We start from the raw sequence: 25,943 nt of genomic DNA on the forward strand, positions 1-25,943 counted from the left end.
GAGGGGAAACAGAAGCCACTTCACTGGGCAGCCCCCTGAAGTCTCAGAACATTGGATATATATTCCAGTCTTCCCTTTCCCTCCCAAGGGAGATGGCAGTTTCTGGGAGTTTCCTCCCAAACACATGGTGCTATGCTGAAGGGAAAAGCATAGTAAGAAGAAGACACACATTTTTCTTCCAGCAAGTTTCATTGTGGCTGATTTTATACTCAGTGGGGTCATAGTACACTCTTAACTTGTATCTGGATTTCTTGGAAAGGGAATTGCCCATGCAGTGTTGCAGAAGAGGTGTCTCCATAGGGGGAAGGACTGTCTAAGGCTTTTTTTTCTGCCTTCTTTCTAATGTTCTGGATTTCTACTTTTTTTATATATTAAATTTTATTTTAGATTCAGGGGTACATGTGCAGGTTTGTTGCATGGGTATATTGCATGATGCTGATGTTTGGACCTCTAATAATTTTCCTATCACACACTCAGGAAGTAAACATAATCATAATACTCAATTGGTAAATTTTCAAAACTTTTCCCCCTCCCTCTCTTCCCTTCTTTTAAAATCCCCAAGGTTTATTGTTCCCATCTTTGTGTCTATGTGTACCCAATTTTTAGCTCTCAATTATAAGTGAGAACACACAATATTTGGTTTTCTGTTTCTGCACTAATTGTCTAGAATAATGGCCTCCAGGTACATCCAAATTGCTACAAAGGGCAGGAGTTGTTGTTTTACATGGATGCATAGTATTCCATGGTGTACATTTTCTTTATCTAATCCACCACTGAGGGGCACCTGTATTGATTCCATATCTTTGCAATTGTGAATAGTACTGTGATAAAATACAAGTGTGAGTGTCTTTGCATAGAATGGTTTATTTTCCTCTGGGTGTATATGCAGTTATGAGGTTGCTGGATCAAATGGGAATTCTTTTGTGTTTTTTGAGAAATATCCAGATTGCTTTTCACAGTGGCTGAAGTAATTTACATTCCCACCAACAGTGTATAAGCATTACTTTTTCTCTACAGCCTCACCAACATGTGTTATATTTTTACTTTTTAATAACAGCCATTCTAACTGGTGTGAGATACTATCTCATTGTGGTTTTAATTTGCATCTCTCTGACAGTTAGTGATTTTGAGTCATTTGAGAAGTGTCTGTTCATGTCCTTTGCCCACTTTTTATTGGCATTGTTTTTGTTGATTTAAGTTCCTTATAGATTCTGCATATTAGATCTTTGTTGGATGCATAGTTTGCAAATATTTTCTCCAATACTGTCAATTGTTTGTTGAGAGGTTTTTCTTTCTGTGCCAAAGCTCCTTAATTCAATTATGTCCCAATTGTTGAGTTTTTATTGCATTTTCTTTTGAAGACTTAGTCATGAATTATTTGCCTGACCAATGTCTGAAAGAGTATTTCCTAGGTGTATTAGTTGATTCTCATAATGCTGTGAAGAAATACCTGAGACTGGGTAATAAAGAAAAGAGGTTTACTTGATTCCCAGCAACACATGGCTGGGAAAGCCTTAGGAAACTTACAAACATGGTGGAAGTTCCTCTTTACAGGGTGGCAAGAGAGAGAATGAGCATTCAGCGAAGCAGAAAGCTCTTTATCAAACCATTGGATTGCAAAGAGAATTCCTTAGTATCGTGAGAACAGCATGGGGAAAACGGTCTCCATGTTTCTATTATCTTCACTTGGTCCATCCTTGACACGTGGGGATTATTACAATTCAAGATAAGATTTAGGTAGGGACACAGAACCAAACCATATCAATAGATTTTCTTATATACTTTTTATAGTTTGAAGACTTACATTTATTTAAGTTTTAAATTTATTCTGAGTTAGTGATATATAGACAGACCTATCAATCAATCAATCATCTATGTATCTATGGTGTGAAGTAGAGATCTATCTATCTATCTATGGTGTGAAGTAGACGTCCAGTTTTATTCTTCTGCATCCAGTTAGCCAGTTTTTCAGGAACCATATATTAAAGAAAACCAACAAGCAATATTCGTTCTTGTTGGTTTTTGTCAACTTTGTTAAAGATCAGTTATTTTTTGGCATGTAGCTTTATTTCAGGGGCCTCTACTCTGTTCCATTTATCTATGTGTCTATTTTTGTGAATTATTTTGAGACAAGATTATGTCTTGCCATTACGTCCCTTTTAAAGTATATATTTTTTCTAAATGCTTAATAATAAAATTTAATATCTATGATCCGGCATTCCAGTTTCTCCATAGCCTTCATAATATTATAACTTTTCAGTTATAACTTCATACTGCCTCTCAAAACTTTTTAATGAAACACGATCTAGCAAAACAGAATTTACTAAATGTTTCCCCACAACATACTTATTCCAATCTACAGTATTGTGCCTTTTTAATTTTCTTGCATAAATCTCTCTCCATATATTACTCCATCATATTATCATATTCTTTTTCCCCATTAGATCAATGTTGACTTTAGAATATTTTTACTATTGTATATGGCCACATCAATTCCTCCTACCAGTAATCTCTTTTAGAATAAAATATTCCTAACAGTGGTATTCAAATTATTTCACGAAACCTAAAAAAACTGTAAATCTGTATTCTTTCTTCCCATTATTCTTTCTTCACAGTTTCATACTGATAGCTAAAGATCAATAATATGTGAGACAAAATGTAAATAAAAAGTTTTCTATACATCTAATAAAATGTATTAATATTTTTATAAGTTATTACAAACATAAGTATATCTAGTAGAAATATAAACTGCAGCAATGTTTATTTACCACAAATTGTAACTATTATCACATAATCGATCTGAACAACAACATTTATATGTGATTTCTCAACAGTTGTAAGCTTTGACTGCCATTATGTTCATTTTTATTAATAATGCAAATGCATGAAGTATAGTGTTTACAGTGCTAGTCATAAAATAGGTGCTCAATTATTTCAACTTTAACACTTTAGGTCAGAATTTAAAATGTCATACAGACAGTTTTGCTTTAGTTTTTCTTTGCTCTTTCCTAATTTTTAAAGAAACCTCAATATAATGTAAAAAACACAATTGTTCTTTAGCAATTAATAATTTTGCTAAATTATTTTTGCTATTCCTTTAATCTGTATCATAGCTGTTTAACTGAAACTCATTACAAACCACAGAATATAGTATTCATATGAGTATGTAACTACACAGGCATCTGTTAGGTAATAAATCCAGGCTTAAATAGATCATCAAATTGATTCATAAGTGGCATAGAGAACAATGATATCCAAATGTTAAATATCCAGCCAGTTTAGAGGGTACCTGGAAACTATATTTTATCAATAAAGTTACTGGGTACAGATAAAATAACATGAAGAGAGCTAGATATGAAGTAATTTAGCTGCAATGCATTAGGGTATAATGTAATTAAAGAAATGTTTAGAAGAAGACAAGATATATAAAACAAGACAATCTGTAAAACTCAATTTTTAAGTGAGCAACATGTTAAATATGAATTAATTTGCCACAGCAAAGTGAGATATGAGATCTCTCCTCTGCTACCTAAATGATTAGGAGTGTAATTTAGTAATTACTATAGCAAGATAAATGAGATATTAATGCAATTATTTATCTGTTTTAGAATATTAAATTTTATATATAGTATGTTTTTCCAAATTACAGAAATGCTTCTCTAATGTATAATACATAAGCAAAGATAAAGCAAAAGCTTGAAAGAAACAATAAAAAATATCTGAAAAAGATGGCATAGACTTACCTCTTCCTCACATTAGTCATCCTCCAAGCCCCAAATAACACCATCAACCATGGAAATAATAGGGAGCCAAATGAGTAATCTGAAAAACTAGGAGATAAAAGGCACATTGGTTAGGGACCCCAAGACTGAAGAAACAGTGTTCAGGTAAGGACTCTTTTAACCCCTTATCCAAAAGCAGAAGGTCCAGAGTTTTCTGATTTCCATACTAGTTACAGAAGGCAACTTGGGTAGTCTTACTCTTTCATCTGGTAAAATGAGTGTCCTGGTAAGCCCAGCAGTACCAGCAAGGGGGAGATCAACTAAAATCCCAACTGGCAAACAGCAACAGAAAGAATTTTCTCCCATTCAAAGATAACCAGATAGCCAGAATATCCAACAAAAGGCATTGTGCCACAATACGTGCCTGGTCAAGGTGTGCAACTGTTTTACATCTTTGTGAACCAGATAGTCCTTTCCCTTACAAAGAGACACCAAAGCAGCTGAGCAGCTTCTGTAGAGAAAATTCACTCCTTAAAAATATGCCCAGTCTGGAAAATGTCCTATGTCACCATAGACTATAGGAATCCTTCCCCAGCTAGAACTACTGGGTATCCAGACAATACTGGCAATTAGATAACCTCAGAATATGTAATGGAGCCTAGAAAGCACACTTCCTTCCATAAGCCAAAGAACTCTAACTACCAGTGACAGACCCCAGACATTCAGGAGATCCAGGCATGGCCAATTCACACACCATAAACACTAGAATGCACTTGTTGCCCCCACTGGCCAGAAAGTCTCCTCTCCTTTGAGCAATCAGGTCCTAGGTAAACTTCGTCTACCCAGTCAAACAACATATTCAGATAACAGTGTAAATTCCAGTATATAAGATCACTGGACAAAACCAATAGAACTAAACCAAGCAGACCAAAATAGCATAGCAAAATTTTGAAAATTACAACGTTAATGGAACCACACCCCCCAAAAGCAGGTCTGTGTGATAAACCTAAATAACTGTCTTCTCAAATAGAAATTTTAAATTGTACCTATAATCTTCTAATATATTAGACAAAATTTCCTGAATAAATCAGTAGTCATCTACTATACAAAAAGCCAAGAAAATCATAATTCAAGTAAAGGAAAATAAGCAAGTGACACCAAATGAGGGACAAAGCAGACAAGTATTTTAGAGCAGTCATTATATAATGTTTCAACAAGCAATAACAAATTCTCTTGAAATGAATTATGAAACAAAAATTTATAGCAGACAAGTATTTTAGAGCAGTCATTATATAATGTTTCAACAAGCAATAACAAATTCTCTTGAAATGAATTATGAAACAAAAATATATAGTAGAGAAATAGAATTTATAAAAGATATCAAAGGGAAATTATAGAATAACTTACATTGTAAATTATTGAAAATAATTGACTATTTTAAAATAATGTGAAAAAATATATAAAATAAGGAAATAAAAACTCACTGAATGAACTCAATAATTGGGTGGCTAAGACAAAGGATGGAATTAATTAATTTGAGGAATGATCAATTAAATTTATACAACTAAACAACAGGCTGGGTGTGGTGGCTCACACCTGTAAGCCCAGCACTTTGGGAAGGTGAGTCGTGCTGAACACTAGAGGTCAGGAGTTTGAGACCAGCTTAGCCAACGTGGTAAAAATCATCCAAGCTTGAGGCATGAGAATCCCGTGAACCTGGGAGGCAGACATTGTAGTGAACTGAGATGGCGCAACTTTACTCCAGCCTTGGCGACAGAGTGAGACTGTCTCAAAAACAAACAAACAAACAAAATTTTTAAAAACGCTAAACAACAGAGAAAATGTAGTTAAATAACAAAATGAAGAGACACTCTGGGACCTACGGGGCAATAACAAAAAATTAAACATTCAGATGACTGAAGTCCCAGGTTGATGAAAAAAAAAAAGATAATGTAATTGAAAAAATATTCCAAAAAATGGCTGAAAACATCACAAATTTTGCAAAAATATAAACCTGCTGATTCAAAAAAGCTATAAGAACCCCAAAATAAGATAGGCTCAAGAAATCCTTGCCATTACATATGATATAAACTAAAAAAATTAAGATCCAGGAAAATATCCTGATACAGCTAGAGAGAAATTATACATTAACTACAAGAGAATGCTAATTTCAATGACAGCATATTTCTTATGTGAATCAGTGGAGGCCAGAAAGTAATACACAACATTTTTTCAAGTGCTAAAAGTAAGTAGAGAACTGTAATTGACAATGTCTATAGCTATCAAAGCTATACTTTAGGACATAAAGTACTCCTAAATAATTCTTTAGAACACATAGTACTCTGAGATATAACAAAATTAAAATAATTCATCATAATTTGCTGAAAATTGAATGGTTGAATAAGTTCTTAAGGAATGGATTTAATATGAGTAAATAGACTATAATTGTCCTCATGAGTTTAAAAAATGTGATAATTAAAAATTATTATAGTACTTTTTACACGAGGTAATCATATAGAAAACTTGGGAAAATAAAGGCACCAAAACTGAGTTAACATTTCATTCCAAATAGTAAAACACTGATGCTAGGAGACTGTAATGAGTCCTATGTGTATATTGTAATATCTAGATGCACAACCAAAAATACTATTCAAGCCAATTTACCTTAACCTACTAAAGTATATCAAGATAAATTCTAAAAAAAACATTCTACCAGTTCCTATGACTTCAAGGATCCCAAAGAAAGACAAGAAAAGACAAATGGGAAAAGATAAAATAAATAATAAAAAGGCAGATTTATGCTCTAACATATCAACAATTATGGTAAACATGAATGGTCTCAGTATAGCCACTAAAAGGCAGAGACTGTCAAAATGAGATTATAAAGCATAAACCAATAAACAAACAAAACCCACATTTTTTTTGCTCATAACATCACTTCAAATTCAACAGCATACATAGGTTGAACATAAAAAGATGAAAAAATGATATATCAGGAGAACATTAATTGCAAATTAAAACCAAGAGTGGCCCTATAAATATTATCAGAGTAGAATTTGGGGCAAAGAAAATTACTATAGGCAAAGAGAAACACTACATAATGATAGGGGCATCAATCCACCAGAAATACATAATAAATCAATCCCAGTGGGAGTATAAAGTGGCACAGATACTTTGGAAAGCTTTTTCAATACCTACTAAAGTAAAACACAGACCTACCCTATGATCTAGCAATTATACTTGTAGTTACATGCCCAAAAGAAATGACTCTATATGGCAACAAAAAGATATGCATAAGAACTTACATTTTATTTGCAATTGTGCCAAACCATTATAACACAAATGTCCATTAAGGAGCTGATTAATAAACATATTGTATTTGCTTAAGGAAATACTACACAGCAAAATAAAATCAAACTACTGATAAATACAAAGTCTCACTTTATTTTGAGCAAAAGAAGACAACTTTACATATTCTATGACTCCATTTACATAACACTTCAGAAGAGTTAAAATTAATCAAAGGTAAAAAATAAAATAGTGCTTATATTGGAAAGGGCAGATTGTGATGGGACAGGTCTCACAGTAAACTTTTCAAGCTTTTGTAAATATTCTGTAAATATAGATTTATCTCATTACACTGTGGTTCCTTAATGATTTATCACTTAGTTCACTTTCAACAGTTTAATGTATGTATGTTCCCACATCAATAAGATAAAGGAAGAAGGGAAATATAAGACAATGACTAAACATTTTGTTAGCAAACAAATTAAACATAAGTGTGAAATTATTTATGTGATCTTCTATTTAAAATGGGGTATGTGGTATTTTCACTTTTAGTCTCTGTTTTAACTTCTGGTGAGTCACCCTCCCTCCTAACCCTACTCTCCAAATAAATACAGAATTGTATTCAGCAGGAGAGACCCTTTGTAAATTCCAAAGATGAAGAGATAGTAGTGAAAAAAAAATCCACTACATCTCAATAGTAAGTTGATGATGTGCATTTTGGCCTAGTATTTCAAGAAAGTCCATAGCAAGAATTAGTTCTGAATGAGAATTGTTAGATAAAATAATATCTGACATTTTATTTATTTTCAGTATGTTTTGTAGGCCAAGATTGATTTTATATTTCAAACTGAATTAAGTTTCATGAACTAGGAAGCCTTAATGTGTTTGTAATTTCAATTATTGCTGCTAAGCATAACTTAGGTATCAGTATCAGTTAGTGCATTGAAGGCAAAGAGGAATCTGACAAACTTCTCTAGAGGTATCTTCTTATATCAGCTCTCATTTATCTCTGAATATCTTAATTGTATAAACTTCAAAAAGTATTAAAGTAATAAAAATACTTATGCAAAAAAATCCTCTGCCTCCAGAAGTAAAGGATGCTGAGGTCATCAAAGACGTATAGGGATTAAGCACTTGTTTGGGTGACATAGGCATAAGAGCTATGTCTAAATAATAACACAAAACAAAACAAAGCAACATTAGTAATATCCTTATTTCATTACTTCTTTGAGAACTTCCCTCATTTTTTAAGAATTTACTACTACAAATATTCCTCTCAATGCAGTGGTAGGTGCATCACGCATAGTTTTGATATCTTACATTTTATTTTCACTGAGCTCCATGAATGTTTTATTTCCTTTGAAATTTCATTTTTAATTCTTGTATTATTAAGATCCATATTGTTTAAATGCTAAATGTTTTGTTTCATATGCCTAAGGCTCTGTTTGCTGCTTAGCCCTTTGTCAGATGGGTAAATTGCAAAACTTTTTCCCATTCCGTTGGTTGCTTGTTCACTCTAATGATTGTTTCTTTTGCTGTGCAGAAGCTCTGGAGTTTAATTACATCCCATTTGTCTATTTTGGCTTTTGTTACCATTGCTTTCGGTGTTTTAGTCACGAAGTCCTTGCCTATGCCTATGTCCTGAATGGTTTTACCTAGGTTTTCTTCTAGGGTTTTTATGTTGTTGGGTATTACGTTTAAGTCTTTAATCCATCTGGAGTTAAATTTAGTGTAATGTGTCAGGAAGGGGTCCAGTTTCTGCTTTCTGCACATGGCTAGGCAGTTTTCCCAACACCATTTATTAAACAGGGAATCCTTTCCCCATTGCTTGTATTTGTCAGTTTTGTCAAAGATCAGATGGCTGTAAATGTGTGGCATTGCCTCTGAGGCCTCTGTTCTGTTCCCTTGGTCTATATGTCTGTTTTGGTACCAGTACCATGCTGTTTTGATTACTGTAGCCTTGTAGCAGTTTGAAATCAGGTAGTGTGATGCCTCCGTCTTTGTTCTTTTTGCTTAGGAGTGTCTTGGCTATGAGGGCTCTCTTTTGTTTCCATATGAAGTTTAAGGTGGTTTTTTCCAGTTCTGTGAAGAAGGTCATTGGTAGCTTGATCGGGATAGCATTAAATCTATAAATTACTTTGGGCAGTATGGCCATTTTCATGATACTGATTCTTCATAACCATGAGCATGGAATGTTTCTCCATCTGTTTGTGTCCTCTCTTATTTCCTTGGCAGTGGTTTGTAGTTCTCCTTGAAGACGTCCTTTACATCCTTTGTTAGTTGTATTCCTAGGTATTTTATTCTCTTTGTAGCAATTGTGAATGGGAGTTCCCGCATGATTTGGCACTCTGTTAGTCTGTTATTGGTGTATAGGAATGCTTATGATTTCTGCACATTGACATGCAAAAATCTTCAATAAAATACTGGCAAACCAATTGCAACAGCACATCAAAAAGCTTATCTATCACGATCAAGTAGGCTTTAAGAGACTTTGCTGAAGTTGCTTATCAGTTAAAGATTTTGGGCTGAGATGATAGGGACTTCTAAATACACAATCATGTCCTCTGCAAATAGAGACAATTTGACTTCCCCCTTTGCTAATTGAATACCCTTTATTTCTTTTTCTTGTCTGATTGCTCTGGCTAGAACTTCCAATACTATATTGATAGGAGTGGTGAGAGACGGCATCCTTTTCTAGTGCCAGATTTCAAAAGGAATGCTTCCAGTTTTTGCCCATTCAGTATGATATTGGCTGTAGGTTTGTCATAAATAGCTTTTATTATTTTGAGATACGTTCCTTCAATACTTAGTTTATTGAGAGTTTTTAGCATAAAGGGCTGTGGAATTTTGTTGAAGGCCTTCTCTGCGTCTATTGAGATAATCATGTAGTTTTTGTCTTTGGTTCTGTTTATGTGGTGGATTACGTTTATAGACTTGCATATGTTGAACCAGCCTTGTATCCCTTGGATGAAGCCTACTTGATCGTGATAGATAAGCTTTTTGATGTGCTGTTGCAATCGGTTTGCCAGTATTTTATTGAAGATTTTTGCATGTATGTTCATCATGGATATTGGCCTGAAGTTTTTTTTTGTTGAGTCTCTGCCAAATTTTGGTATCAGGATGGTCTCATAAGGTAATTTGGGAAGGATTCCCTCTTTTTCTAGTTTTTGGAGTAGTTTCAGAAGAAATGGTACTAGCTCCTTTTTGTACGTCTGGTAGAATTCAGCTGTGAACCCACCTGGACCTGGAGTTTTTTTTGGTTGGTAGGCTATTAATTGCTGCCTCAAATTCAGCCCTTGTTATTGGTCTGTTCAAGGTTTCAACTTCTTCCTGCTTCAGGCTTGGGATGGTGTAAGTGTCCAAGAATTTATCCATTTCTTGCAGGTTTACTGGTTTATGTGCATAGAGTTGTTTGTAGTAATCTCTGATGGTAGTTTGTATTTCTGTGGAATCTGTGGTGATATCTCCTTTATCATTTTTTATTACATCTATTTGATTCTTCGCTCTTTTCATTTTATTAATATGGCTAGTGTTCTATTTTGTTGATCTTTTCAAAAAGCCAGCTCCTGGATTTGATTTTTTGAAGGGTTTTTTGTGCCTCTATCTCCTTTAGTTCTGCTCTTAGTTATTTCTTGTCTTCTCCTTGCTTTTGAGGTTTTTTGATCTTGCTCTTTCAATTTTGATGATAGCATGTCAATTTTAGATCTTTCCTTGTTTCTCATGTGGGCATTTATTGCTATAAGTTGTCCTCTAGACACTGCTTTAAATGTGTCCCAGAGATTCTGGTATGTTGTGTCTTTGTTCTCATGTTTTTGAAGAACATCTTTATTTCTGCTTTCATTTCATTGTTTAACCATTCAACATTCAGGAACTAGTTCAGTTTCCTTGAAGTTGCACAGTTCTGAGTTAGTTTCTTAATCCTGAGTTCTAATTTGATTGCACTGTGGTCTGAGAGACTGTTCGTTATGATTTCCATTCTTTTGCATTTGCTGAGGAGTGATTTACTTCCAATTATGTGGTCAATTTTACAGTAGCTGCAATGCAGTGCTAAGAAGCATGTATGTTCTGTAGATTTGGGGTGGAGATTTCTGTAGAAGCCTATTAGGCCTGCTTGGTCCAGATCTGAGTTCAAATCCTGGATATCCTTCTTAATTTTCTGTCTGGTTGATCTAATATTGACGGTGGAGTGTTAAAGTCTCCCACTATTATTGTGTGGGAGTCGAAGTCTCTTTGTAGGTTGTTAAGAACTTGCTTTATGTACCTGGGTGTTCTTGTATTGGGTATGTGTATATTTTAGATCCATAGCTCTTTTTGATGCATTGATCCTTTTACCATTACGTAATACCCTTCTTTGTCTCTTTGAATCTTTGTTGGTGTAAAGTCCATTTTATCAGAGACTAGGATTGCAACTCCTGCTTTTTTTTTGCTCTCCATTTGCTTGATAAATCTTCCTCCATCCCTTTATTTTTAGCCTATGTGTGTCCTTGCACATGAGGTGGGTTTCCTGAATACAGCACACCGATGGGTCTTGACTTTTTTCCAATTTGCTAGTCTGTGTCTTGATTGGGGCATTTAGCCCATTTACATTTAAGGTTAATATGGTTATGTGTGAAGTTGATCCTGCCATTTTGATGCTAGCTGGATGCTTTGCCTGTTAGTTGACGCAGTTTCTTCATTGTATCAGTGTTCTTTACCATTTGGTACGTTATTGTAGTGGCTGGTAGTGGTTGTTCCTTTCCTTGTTTAGTGCTTCTTTCAGGAGCTCTTGTAAGGCAGGCCTGATGGTGATGAAATCTCTCAGTAATTGCTTGTCCATAAAGGATTTTATTTCTCCTTCACTTATGAAGCTTAGTTTGGCTGGATATGATATTCTAGGTTGAAAGCGTGTTTAAGGATGTTGAATATTGGCCCCCACTCTCTTCTGGCTTGTAGAGTTTCTGCTTAGAGATCCTCTGTGAGTCTGATGGGCTTCCTTTTGTGGGTAACCTGACCTTTCTCTCCTGCTGCCCTTAGCATTTTCTCCTTCATTTCAACCCTGGTGAATCTGATGTTTATGTGCCTTCAGATTGCTCTTCTTGAGGAATATCTTTGTGGTATTCTCTGTATTTCCTGGACTTGAATGGTGGCCTGCTTTGCTAGGTTGGGGAAGTTCTCCTGGATTATATCCTGAAGAGTGTTTTCTAGCTTGGATTCATTCTCTCATTCAGGTACACCTATCAAACGTAGATTAGGTCTATTCACATAATCCTATATTTCTTGGAGGTTTTGTTCCTTTCTTTTCACTCTTTTTTCTCTCATCTTGCCGTCTCATTTTATTTCATTGAGTTATCTTCAATCTCTGATATCCTTTCTTCTGCTTGGTCGATTCAGCTATTCAAACTTGTGTATGCTTCACGAACTTCTCGTGCTGTGTTTTTCAGCTCCATCAAGTTGTTTATATTCTTCTCTAAGCTGTTTATTTTCATTAGCATTTTGTCAAACCTTTTTTCTGGGTTCTTAGTTTCTTTGCATTGGGTTAGCACATGTTCTTTTAGCTCTGAGAAGTTCGTTATTATGCACCTTCTGAAGTCTGCCTCTGTCAATTCATCATATTCATTCTCCATCCATCTTTGATTCCTAGCTGATGAGGAGTTGTGATCCCGTGGAGGAGAAGAGGCATTCTGGTTTTTGGTGTTTTCATCCTTTTTGGGCTGGTGTCTTCCCATCTTAGCGGCTTTATCTACTTGTGGTCTTTGTAGTTGGTGACTTTGGGATTGGGTCTCTGAGTGGATGTCATTTTTGTTGATGTTGAAGCTATTTCTTTCTGCTTCTTAGTTTTCCTTCTAACAGTCAGTCCTCTCTGCTGATGGACTGATGGAGGTCCACTCCAGACCCTGCTTGCCAGGGGATCACCCATGGGGGCTGGATAACAGTAAGGGTTGCTGCCAGTTTCTTCTGTTATTCTCATTTGAGAAGGACACCTGCCAGATGTTGGCCTGAGCTCTCCTTTATGAGGTGTCTCTTTGGGTATACGGGGGTCAGGGAGCTGCTTGAGGGACAGCCTGTCCCTTATAGGAGCTCAAGTGTTGTGCTGGGAGCTCTGTTGTTCAGTGCAGAGCTGCTGGGCAGGTACCTTTATGTCTGCTGCAGTGGAACTCATAACCACTTCATTTCCCAGGTGCTCTGTCCTAGGAATGTTGGCTTTATTTATAAGTTCCTGATGTGCTGCTGCCTTTTTTCATAGATGCCCTGCCCCACATGGAGTAGTCTAGTCATAGTCTGCCAGCAGAGGCGTTGATGAGCTGCCACAGCCTCTGCCCAGCTGCTGTGTGAACTCCCTCAGTATTGGCAGACTGCCTTGGTAGTGGTGGATGCCCTTTCCCCCACTGAGCTGGACAGTCCAGGGTCCAGCTGCGCTTGCTGTGAAACTCAATCCAGAGGGTTTCAGATTGCTTGTTTTGTGGGGGTGATACCTGCTGAGCCAGATCACCTGGCTCTCTGTCTCTCAGGTATTCCAGGCACCGGTTGAAATGACCGCCCACATTTGTGTGAGTTTCTGTGCGCCAACCCATGGCACTGGCTGAAATAGCCATGCTGAAAACTCGTGGCGCTTGTCGCCCTAGAATCTCCTGGTCTGTGGGCAGTGAAAACTTGTTTGGAAATGCAGTGAACACTCACCCTCTGCATTGTTCTTGTTGGGAACTGCACTCCACAGCTGTTCCTATTTGGCCATCCTGGATCCTCCTCCAAGAAATATTTTCTTACCTGAAATTATAAAGGTATTATCTCATCTTTATTCAGAGGCTTATATATATTCGTCATTTATTGCTATCATCCGTCTCAAATTATACACTTTCTATGATGTGAAGTATATGTCAAATTATTTTATTTTCTCATACAAATATGTTCAATCTGTGTTTACTGAAATTATCCAATTTTTGAGTGATTAGCAGCAGTAACATTGTTAAATGTTAAGTGACCATGTTTGGGCCTAGGCTTTAACCTCCCATTCTGTTCCATTGCCTTAGTTTTGCATTTTTAACCAGTATTATATTATCTAAGTTACTTTTTTTTTTTTAACAGAAAGTCGTGTACTATCATAGTGCTAGTCCTCCAAATTTTTACTTTTAGATAGTATTGGCATTCTAGATACTTTGATGTTCTATATACATTTTGAATAAGCTAGTCAATTTACACCTACACATACAAATTACATAGGAAGACTTATTGCATTGAACATATAGATTAACTTTAAGGAAATTGATATTTTAACAATACTGAATCTTTCAAAGTATAAACATTGTATTTTTTAATTGATCTTTTCATTTTTTTCCAGCAATATTTAGTAATTTTTAGTGTAGTGGTTTTTCACATTCTTCACTAGGTTTTTTCCCCTACCCTTTTGATTTTTATTCTATTGTAAATGTCATCAGATTTCAAAATACAATCTATGTTATAGAATGACTGTTTAGAGAAATAAAACTCATAGTTATGGTATTGACTAAATATCCAGCAGCCTTCCTAAACTCCCTTATTCATTTTAATTAAAAGTATTTTAAAATTCTTTTAAATACATTATAATACAATTATGACATCAGCCAGTAATGACAGTTCATTCTGTTGTTTATTCCTTTTCAAACTTTACTATAATTCTTTCTTCTTGTTAAATAAGAGTTGTAATAATATACTAGTGTTATCTTGATTTCAATGAAGAAATATTCAGTATTTCTATTTTATGATATATCTTCAATATATGTTAGGATACCATTCATCAAAATGAGACTTTTTTCCATTCTTAATTTCCTGAGAATTTCTTCGTTTGCTATTTTATCAGAAATAGAGGTTAAATTTTATAAATAAATTTTCTTTGAAATTTGACTAACAGGATAAACTAAATTGATTGAATCTTTAATGTTAAACCACCCATGCATTTGTTGAATTTATGTATTAGATATATAAGCATTCTTCAAATACCTTTTTTAACTTTTCTGAATGTTTACTACTTTTTTAGATTAAAAGTTATACAAAATCTGGTTTGGAAGAAATGGTAAGTAGAGTGGAGCTACTCATTTTTGATTTATGTACAAAATAGATTTATAGACTCAAATTGCCTAAGAAAACCCACAGATCAGTACCACAGCAGGACCAATTCCTGACACCATGTTGCAAGAGGAAATCAAAATTCTCCTCTGCAGGCAGATATATGCAAAAGGAGAATATATAATCTTCAGAACCATCCATATATTTGTTTTTCTCAAACTCATAAGTCAGTTAAATCATACTCTCCCTCCTGGAGAAGAGTGAATGAAGAGTTAAATGGAATCCTGAAGTTAGAAGCTTTTGAAAATTTTTTACATGAAGGCATGATTAAAGAGAATACATGTTCATTTTAGATGGTTCAACAGTATTTTAATATACCCTAAAATTAACCTATAATCTATTTAAATTTGATTTTTCGTTCTTCTGGTAAAGCCACAATTCAAGTATTTATCTATGAAACAGTTTTAAAAAATTAAACCCTTATCAAATTCATTGCTGTTGATGTAACTTTACCTGCTAAATAAGCTTCAGCAATACTATTTTGTGATAGCTCATGTTTTATAATAAGAACTTCAAATTATATAAAACATTGAAACATAATGTTAACAATATAGAGATGCCTACATCTTGAATGCTGGAGCTCCTTGTATTATGTATGTTGCAGGGATAATATAAGATTTCCTTTACTAGTAGGCTTGAGTCCAAAGGAACTAAACAACAATATTCTTAAATGCACTTCCTTTGGCCACTTTTCAGTTTCTCAGGCAATAATGGTGATGATTTTTCATGTTAAATATTTTTTGCCCTTTTACTTTACTTACAAAATTTATAATTATGCCTCTGAACAAACTACCATCAGTCTTCCAAACCCCTAAACTAGCCTTCCATCTAATCTACACTAATCTGTTCTATGTCTCTGTTTGGCATCCATTGTCTGTATTGTCTGTATTGTGTATATCCCAGCATATAGGTAAAAGTACTTCAGTATCTCAGCTGATAGCTGTCAAAGGTTCCTAATTGCTTCTAATGTAAAGGAAAATGCATTAACGTGGCCTAATTTATCTCTTAACATATTCTGTCCTTGGTCTTAATATCCAGCTTAGCCTGCACCATGCACTAATTTTACATTTCTGCTCAGTCTCCTATCCTAACTTGGCTTACTGCTGACAGATAGGGAGAGGGGGCAAAGCAAGAGCAGTGGGAGGAAGTTGAGAAGAGGAAGGAGGAAAGAAGAAGAAAAAGGAGCAAGAGGAGGAGGAAGAAGAGAAAAGCATAGTAATAGGTGGTGACTGCAAAACCTGTGGTATGAAGAAAGGCCTATGTGAGTAAAAATGCCGAACAACATGTATTTCAAAGATTTAAGTTCTTACAGCTATTTAAATTCTTATAGCTCTATTTATCCTCTTTACTATTCACCAATGTTTAGCCAAAAAGATTATGGAGGATGGTAACCTACTTAGGAAAATAATGGCAAATAGCTCTATCCTGAAACTTCATGGATATCTACTCAGTTCTGCCTGATCCAAAAACGATTTTTTTGTGTGTGAGGAACTCTGTTACATAAGGAAAAAGCATATCAGTGATACACTGAATGGTGTTATCATCTTATAGCATTAGCTGCAAACAGTAAACTCTTGGTCACATCATTATAACTATCCAATAGCCAGGAGGCCTTCTAATGACCTATTTAGCATCTTGCTTATCTTCCCAGTACAATGATTTACATTCTAAAACAGATCTCTGATCCATTCTCCAATCCTTTTTGGTGGCAAAATGCATTGTTTCTCTCTCTCTCTTTCTCTCTCACACACACACACCCCAAATTAAAAAAGAAAACCTAAGCTTTGTCTACCATAGAATTTATAGCATTCTTTTTGTTGAAAATTCTAAAGCTATTTAGCTATTTAATTACATATCTTCCAGATCATGTTCCTAAGATCGCTCTGAAGTATGCTAGAGAAGTAAGACTACCAATCCCAAACAGAACATTAAAATATTTTCATGAATCTGTACTTTCCCTGCTCTGGGAAGACCACAGATTAATCACTCTTACAATGCACTATTTTCTCAAGGTGGTGTATAAAAGCATAATGCTTTTCTTTTCATGATAATCTCTAAAATTATAAGAAAAAGTAAAAGAAGAAAATGATAAAGTAAAAAAAGAAAAGGAACTCAATGGATGCTCTAAGTTTTTCTTAATTTATGTTCAGAAGATGCTATATAGTGTATGAATACACATTTGTAATTCTAGTTCTTCAAATAGCATTGGAAATCCTTGGTTACTATGAAGTTTGCAAAGCCCAAATAATGATCTTAATTCTCATATGTAGGTTTAATTTCCTAAGGTCAGTGATAAAGATTATAACAGATTTACCTTTATATTTACCATGAAACTGGAAAATAATCAAATTTTGTTCACTATGATGGAGGCACCGCAGTGATCTACTTCTCTGCATTATTCTTAATTGAAATCTGTAGCTATTTAAATTCTTACAGCTATATTTATATTCTTGACTACTGTTCACCAGTGTTTGATCAAGAAGGTTATGAAGGATGGTAATCTATATAGGAAAATAATACAGGTGTTAAAAACAATTTTTTATTTTCATTGAAATACATACTAATTTGGCCAATCCCATCTGTTTTAGTCTGTTTTCACATGGCTGATAAAGACATACCTGAGACTGAGGAATTTACAAATGAAGGAGGTTTATTTAACTTACAGTTCCACATGGCTGTGGAGCCCTCACAATCATGGCAGAAGGCAAGGAGAAGCACGTTACATCTTATATGGATGGTAGCAGGCAAAAAGAGCTTGTCAACAGAAACTTCCATTTTTTAAACCATCAGATCTCATGAGACTCATTCACTATCCTGAGAACAGCACAGGGAAAACCCACCCCCATAATTCAATCATCTCCTATCAGGTTCCTCCCAGGACACATGGGAATTGTGAGAGTTAGAATTCAAGATGAGATTTTGGTGGGGACACAGCCAAACCATATCATTCTCCCAATGCCCACTCCCCAGAATCTCATGATCTCACATTGGAAAACCAATCATGCGTTCCCAACAGTCCCCCAAAATCTTAACTCATTTCAGCATTAACTCAAAGTCACAGTCCAACATCTCATCTGAGACAAAGCAAGTCCCTTCTGCCTATGACCCTGTAAAAACCGAAAGCAGGTTAGTTACTTCCTAGATACAATGGGTACACATATTGGGTAAATACAGCCATTCCAAATGGGATTAATTGGCCAAACAAAGGGGCTGCAGGCCCAATGCAAGTTCAAAATCCAACAGGGCAGTCAAATCTTAAAGCTCCAAAATGATCTCTTTTGACTCCATGTCTCACATCCAGGTCATGGGGATGCAAGGGGTAGGTTCCCATGGTTTTGGGCAGCTCTGCCCCTGTGACTGTGCAGAGTATACCCCACCTCTTGGCTGCTTTCACTGGCTGGTGTTGCGTGTCTGCACCTTTTCCAGGTAAATGGTACAATCTGTCAGTGAATCTACTATTCTGGGGTCTGGAAGATGGTGGCCCTCTTCTCACAACTCCACTAGGCAGTGCCTTAGTAGGAACTCTGTGTGGGGGCTCTGACCCATTTCACATCTGCACTGCCCTAGCAGAGGTTCTCCATGAGTGTTCTGCCCCTGCAGTAATCTTTTGCCTGGGCATCTAGGCATTTCCATACATCTTCTGAAATGTAGGCTAATGCCATGTGGCAGTTACCAAGGCTTGGAGCATCCACCTCCTGGTGGATGTACCTTGGCCTCTTTTAATCACAGCTAGAGTGGCTGAGATACAGGGCACCAAGTCCCTAGACTGCACACAGGAGAGGGACCCTGGACCCGGCCCACAAAACCATTTTTTCCTCTTAAACCTCTGCGCCTGTGAAGGGAGGGCCTGCCATGAAGACTTCTGATATGCCCTGGAGATATTTTTCTCTTTGTCTTGGTGAATACCATTTGTTTCTTCAATACTTTTCCAAATTTCTGTAGCAGGTTTGAATTTGTCCTCGGAAATGGGTTTTTCTTTTCTATTGCATTGTCAGGCTGCAAATTTTCCAAACTTTTATACTTTGGTTCGCTTATAAAACTGAATGTCTTTAACAGCCCCCAAGTCACCTCTTGAATGCTTTGCTGCTTAGAAATTTCTTCTATCAGATACTCTAAATAATCTCTCTCAATTTCAACATTCCACATACCTCTAGGGCAGGGGCAAAATGACACCAGTCTCTTTGCTAAAACATAACAAGAGTCACCTTTGCTCCAGTTCCCAACAGATTCCTCATCTCCATCTGAGACCACCTCAGCTTGGATTTCATTGTCCATATCATCAGCAGCATTTTGGTCAAAGCCATTTAACAAGTCTCTAGGGAGTTCCAAACTTTCGAACATTTTTGTGTCTCTTCTCAGCCCTCGAAGCTCTTCCAACCTCTGCCTGTAACCCAGTTCCAAAATCACTTCCACATTTTTAGGTATTTTTTCAGCATGCCCCACTCTACTGGAACCAGTATGCTGTATTAGTCTGTTTTCATGCTGCTGATAAAGACATACCTGAGACTGGGAAATTTACAAAAGGAAGTAGTTTATTGGATTTACAGTTCCACATGGCTGGAAAGGCCTCACATTCATTGCAGAAAACGAGGAGCAAGTCACACCTTACATGGATGGCAGCAGGCAAAGAGTGCTTGTTCATGGAAACTCCCATTATTAAAACCATCAGATATCCTGAGACTCATTCAATATCACAAGAATAGCACAGGAAAGACGTGCTGCCATAATTCAATCACCTCCCACCAGGTTCCTCACATGAAATATGGGCATTGCGGGAGTTTCAATTCAAGATGAGATTTGGGTGGGGACACAGCCAAACCGTATTACCATCTATGGCAAAATTCATCATCAAAGCTAAAGTTTCAATAAACTTAATATCCAAGGAAGAAAATGAGAAATTGTCTTAAAAATGTAAGCAAAAATTCTTTTAAGAAAAAGTTTTAGAAAAAGAAAGTTTACAAAAAGAAAAATAACAAGTTTGAGGAGCAAGATTTTTTATTCATGTTCATCATACTTTTTATAAATTTGTCCATTCTGATTAGCAACTGAGCATTTCAAGAGTTACTTGAATTTTTAAGATTATTGAAAATTACATAAAATGTGTTTATGTATAAACTATGTAAATATGTATATACTGAAAGATTAATGTCTCAGAAAGGCACTTGCATATTCTCAAAGAAAACCATTAAATAAAATCAAATTCATAACAATATATAAAAGATCACTATACTTTTGGAAACACTAGGTAATTGTTATAGTGCTTATGTCATTATCTTAGGGTGTTTACACAATGATCGCTTGCAATAATCATGATTAAATACCATGCACAGGAAACAGAAAAAAAATTTTAAACTTTTTAAAAGATAATTTACTGTCTTTTAAATCAATATAGTAATTTGTTGATTGTGTTGAATTTAAAAACATTATAAACCAATAATCATAGGAAATCTGGATTACAGATCTTTTTAGAATGCAGGCTTTATTTATTGTAGAAATCTTAGGGAATAATCCAGTAAATATTTTTAAATCTGTCATTCATAGTCCTTAAAGGTTGCATAGAGGTTTTAAAGCATAGTTTATTGAGTTCTTGCTACTCAAAAGATTAACAAATACCTGGGTACAATTCAAGAAAAGGAGTGAAAAAGTGACTGCTTTCTCTTGTTTGAATTGAAGTCCACTTAATTAGTTCTTTCAGTTTTGATTTAATCATCTATCATTCCCTGAAATTCCCACAAAACCATTGCATTTGCATTGTGAATTCTTTACAGTTTTTAAAGATAGGTTGAAAAACTCAACATACATTCAGAAAAACAGAGTAATATCACCAGAGAAAGAAATTTTATCAAATTGGCCCTCACCCTTTCTCAAGTCAAAGTAATAATGTATCACTGCCACCAACCTGTAGTTAAACCTTCAAATGAGGAAATAAAAGTATGACTTAAGTATAAGCATAAAAATAACAGATAGTTTATGGGATGATAGAAAACTACCATAATTCTATTTTTGTAATATGTATTTCCATAAACAAGACTTTACTCCTGAATAAGACTCTTCTGCACATTTAATACTAAAATAAATTATGCAATATATTTCCATAAAGTAATCAAATAAAATTAAAGTATTTAGGAATTGTGTTTCTTTTAATTGGGGAGATATCCTAATAAGCCTTCTTTTCTTGTCCATAGGAAGTTTTTCATACATTGAAAAAGAGATTTTTCTGACCTTATTTTCACTGAGCTGATTTCTCTACAAATAGCAAAGGTCTAGTTATTATTAGCAGTGCCCAATAGACCTACAGGTGAAAGGATTATTGAATATGGCATACATTTTGTTAGGAAAAGGCACTAGAGAAAAATACAGCTGCAGGGTTATTATAAAAATATGCTTTTGCTTAAATGTAAATTGCAAAGAAAATTTTTTCTTCTTTCTTTTAATTAGGTAATCCTGGGCATATTTTACGTGCAGGATACTTCAAGTGGTGAGGAAAATGAGTATAATTTAGCAACTAGCAGTTTTTAAAGTAATCGTTTAAAATATTTTTGTTGGTCTCTGGAAGCTCTACCAGCTGGTTTGCAATTACAAAAATGCTGTAAAATGTATCATTCTGGGACAGCTGAATTTCTGGAAACTTTAGTGGGGCAGGATCAAAGGCTGACAAGGGGCTCCACTTAGAAGATAAAGGAAGTACAATAGGACTGTGAAAAGTTTTATTTGAGATCATTTCCTTATCTCTCAAAGACTGAATAAAACTTTTGAAACATCAGCAATCCAGAGCAATCCCCTTTCCTCTGACCTGGACTTCTATAAGCCAACTGCCGCAGTTCAATACTTTGATTTGCCAGGAACAAAAAAAGAATAAAAGAGAAAAAAGACTGGTTTGTTGTATCAAGCATAGCAAACTCTGTTACATAATCAGGTCAGGAGATAAAGTGCATTGTTTATTCAAATGTGTTTTCAAACTGGGAAGTCTTCTATAAAATATGTAATTATAAACAGAACTTATATCAATACAAATAAAATTTATATTAAGATAATATATATCATTTTTATAGAAATGGAAAATAAAATATACATTATATAACCCTTAATATACTCAGTCATAAGGTAAGATCTAATGACTTTTTTACCAATGAATTAGAAAACACTTGGTAGACCTTCCAGATTTCCTTTCCTCTATATTTTCCATGCACTCACTGAAAGGGGTCAACTCCTTTGTAAACTTGGATCTGTCTACCTATTATTTAGACTAAATCTTTTGCTCCTGTTTTTTTTTAAAACAATATTCAAGCATGTTCTTGGTTAAGAAATTTTATATGTACTTGCTTCTCTTCTGAAATGAAAAACAGTAAAAATGAACTATCTCTTGACTTCTCTTGTGCTCTTTGGATTGTTGGTGTCATTCTTTTGCTTTCATGCTAGCAAAATGCAACTTAGTAAATTCTGTACCTCTTGCCGCTCCTATCATTTCTTTATCCTTTGAATTATTACTTGAATCCTATCAATGTACTAAAATTCCATTGCCAAGGTCACTAAGAACACATTGGTTACTAAATCTGTGGGGGTGGCCAGATAGATAGATAGATAGATAGATAGATAGATAGATAGATAGACAGATAGACAGACAGACAGACAGACAGACAGACAGACAGATAGATAGATAATGTTGCAATTCAATAGTAATTGTCATTCTTTTGTAGTGCTTCCCTCCCCTTTTCCATTGGCTTCCTTAACACCGTATTCTCCTACTTGTCTGGCCTGGCCGGCCCTCTTTTCTTAGTCTTTGTTATGAATGCCACATGCACCGCTGAAATATTAAACATTATTTTTCCCTAGTCATTTTTTTCTTTGCCTAACTCATTTGTCTTCTATCTGCATTCACTTCTTCTGTTGGGGTGACCCACTCCATAATTCAAACTTCTATATGCTAATAAGTACAATCTGCATTTCAATCCAGTCTCCATTTCTCATAAGTTCAACAATTACATATTCTTAATTTGGATATTTGGAGGTTATATGACATCGCTAATTACAACACAAAAGAAACTGAATTCATTGTATTGTTTTTTCAAAATGCTTTAATAGTATTCTTAATTTTAGAACTAGATACTATAATTCACCACTCTTTTTAACTATCCACTTTGCTCTTAATTCACTCTTCAATGATGTCACTGTCTCTTTCTTCTGGGCTATGTACTCCTTTGCTATGTTATGTCAGTCCTCAAATATTTGGTTTTCTACTTCAGAGTGTCTCCTGCCACTTTAATCTTTATATCATCATGAATTTTAAGACACTGAGTGCCCATACAACACTGTGACTTTATTGTACTTCTGAGTCTGAGGCAATTATCAGAAAAAAAATGATTTAAAATATTTGTGTTAAGAAGGTATATGTCCTCCAACCTGACTTCTACTCTTAACCCTTAACCCTTAAATAATGAACAGAAACCTATGATGACCTCACTATTTTTCTAGTGGATTGAGGGGAAGGGAGGACTGGTAGAGAAGATAACAGTTCTGTTCCCAAATAGTCAAAAGTGAAAATAATCATGTCTACATGCCATGTATTTATTCAGAGCTTCAATTAAGTCTACCATTCAGAAAAAATAGTTACAGCAAATAAAGACAGAAAGACCCTACTCAATCAAGGAATTAATTAATCACAGCAGTCATTGTTTAATGAACAACTGTTTAATCAGGCAGTCATCAAAAAAGTGATAACGATTAAAATGACCAAGAAGCAGCATAACACTAACAAGTAAATAATTTCATGAAAAAAAGAAAAATTTGAGGAACAAAAGATATTTCACACTTAAAAATTAGTATTCTCAATTGGAATTTAAAATATATTGTAGTTTTCTACAAAAAATATCAATAAATGGCACATTCAATTTTAATGTGTTCATTATATTTTCTCCCCACCCCAAGTAATAAAGGTTGAATAGATGGAAATAAAGTCAAGGAACCATAAACTAAGTGATAAAGATTTAGAAAATATTTAAGAAAAAAGTCATCATCTTAATTTCCCAAAACGAAATGCATAATTTCTTAATAAGTCATAGATTTCTCTTTGTGATTTATCTCCTACACATCTCTCCTGCCTCACCTTCTGCCAGGCTGATCCCTGACATCTATGTAACAGTCACAGATGTCAGGGATCATAGTCATAAAACCAACCTTCTTTTAGTCCTTTATCTATGTGCTTTATGCTTTTTTCCTACGTCCTTTATGCTTTTTCTATCACAGGGATGTGCTTCATCAGTAAAGCTATTATGTAACTTTTCTTCTTGATTATCTTTTGCTTATCTTTCATTCAAAAGGAAAGCCCTGTTTCTATGAATGTGGCTACTTTTGATACTTCATATAAGTAGAATCATGCAGTATTTGTTCTTCTCTGACTGACCTACTTTACTAAGCATAATGTCCTCAAAATTCTTCCATGTTGTTGCATATGACAGAATTTTTTTATATGGTAAAATATCTTCCATTTTATGTATATGACTCACAGAAACAGAAAGTAGAATGGTGATTTCAAGGGGCTAGAGGGAGAGGAAAATGGAAAGTTGCTATTTAATGGGTATAGAGTTTCAGTCATGCAAGGTAAGAAATTCTAGAGATCTGCTATACAACAGTGTGCTTATAGTTAACAATATTGTACTGTGCACCTAAAATTTTAATGTTTTTTTAAAAGCACACATAATTTGATTTTTTAAAAGGTAGATAAAGCACCTTAGTTACCTTAGTTTCTCAAATTAAAAAAAAAAAAAAGATGTCTGAGCCCAGGGGGATAACAAAGAAAATTTTAGTCTCCTTATGACATATGACCCTAAAATAAGCTCTCATATATTACATAACTCTCATTTTCAGCTTTCACTACAGGTACCAATTTATGCTTCTTGGAGAATAATCATAAGTTAGAGTTTAAGGACAAAGGGTCTAAAATTGAATGGGCTGGGGCAAATTCTAGTTCTGCCTTCAGCTGTATGAACATGGAAAAATCATTTCACACTCATCGTCTGTTTACTAATTTGTAAAATTAGTATATATTAATAAAGTCTATGCCATGCAATTGTCAGTAATTTTTATAGTGACTATGTAACAAGGTCTATTGTAGAGTAAATGCTCAACAAATAACTACTACTTATTTATAACTGCATGATTATTTATGTTCCATTCACTAGATTCTGAGACATGAAAACAAGGACTGCATTTGTTTGGCTCACAATGTCTACAATAGATTATATATTGTAGTTATCTAATATTATATACAATATATTACACTGTTTTTATTTGCAATTAACAGAAAATCATTACCATCGTCTTAAAAATATATTTTTATTCGTGTCGATGAAAAGATTAAAATATCTTACTAGTATTAACAAATGAAGGTTTTACTTTCCATCTCTCTATTCTGACATTCATAGTAAGAGTATCATCATCCTTCAGTGTTTCCAGAAAGCTGCTGTTCACAAATTGTTCCATAAGTTTGTAGTTTACATCAAGCTAGAGAGACAGAGAGGTGATAAGCATCATTCTCTGAAGCTACTAGCAATCACATATTACATCTCATTCACCTCAACTGTACCAAAAAGGAAACTGACACAATGAATGAAAAAATGCTGGAGTCATGGGATTGAGGGGTTTTTGTAGTGACAGGGTCTTGCTCTGTCACTTAGCCTGGAGTACAGGGGTTTGATCACTGCTCACTGCAGCTAGGAACTCTAACTTCGGTTTTCTTTTTTGTTTTTTATTCATTTATTATACTTTAAGTTCTGGGGTACATGTGCAGATTGTGCAGGTTTGTTACATAGGTATACAAATGCCATGCTGGTAGTTTGCTGCATCCGTCACCCTATG

The 25,943-nt window shown here is 34.8% G+C and overlaps 1 long non-coding RNA gene across 1 annotated transcript in view; it reads right to left on the reverse strand.

Annotated features, from left to right (window-relative positions):
- Positions 1 to 13,678: 13,678 nt before the first annotated feature.
- Positions 13,679 to 25,943, reverse strand: part of LOC135271622 (uncharacterized) — a 151,668-nt gene continuing 139,403 nt past the window's right edge. Inside the window, exon 3 of the long non-coding RNA XR_010339747.1 lies at positions 13,679 to 13,754. This is a non-coding gene — a long non-coding RNA (uncharacterized LOC135271622). The remainder of the gene's footprint in view (positions 13,755 to 25,943) is intronic.

Source organism: Aotus nancymaae, unplaced genomic scaffold (assembly GCF_030222135.1).
Source record: "Aotus nancymaae isolate 86718 unplaced genomic scaffold, 86718_ANA_hifiasm-v0.15.2.pri h1tg000088l, whole genome shotgun sequence".
In the NCBI taxonomy this organism is placed as follows: Eukaryota; Metazoa; Chordata; class Mammalia; order Primates; family Aotidae; genus Aotus; species Aotus nancymaae.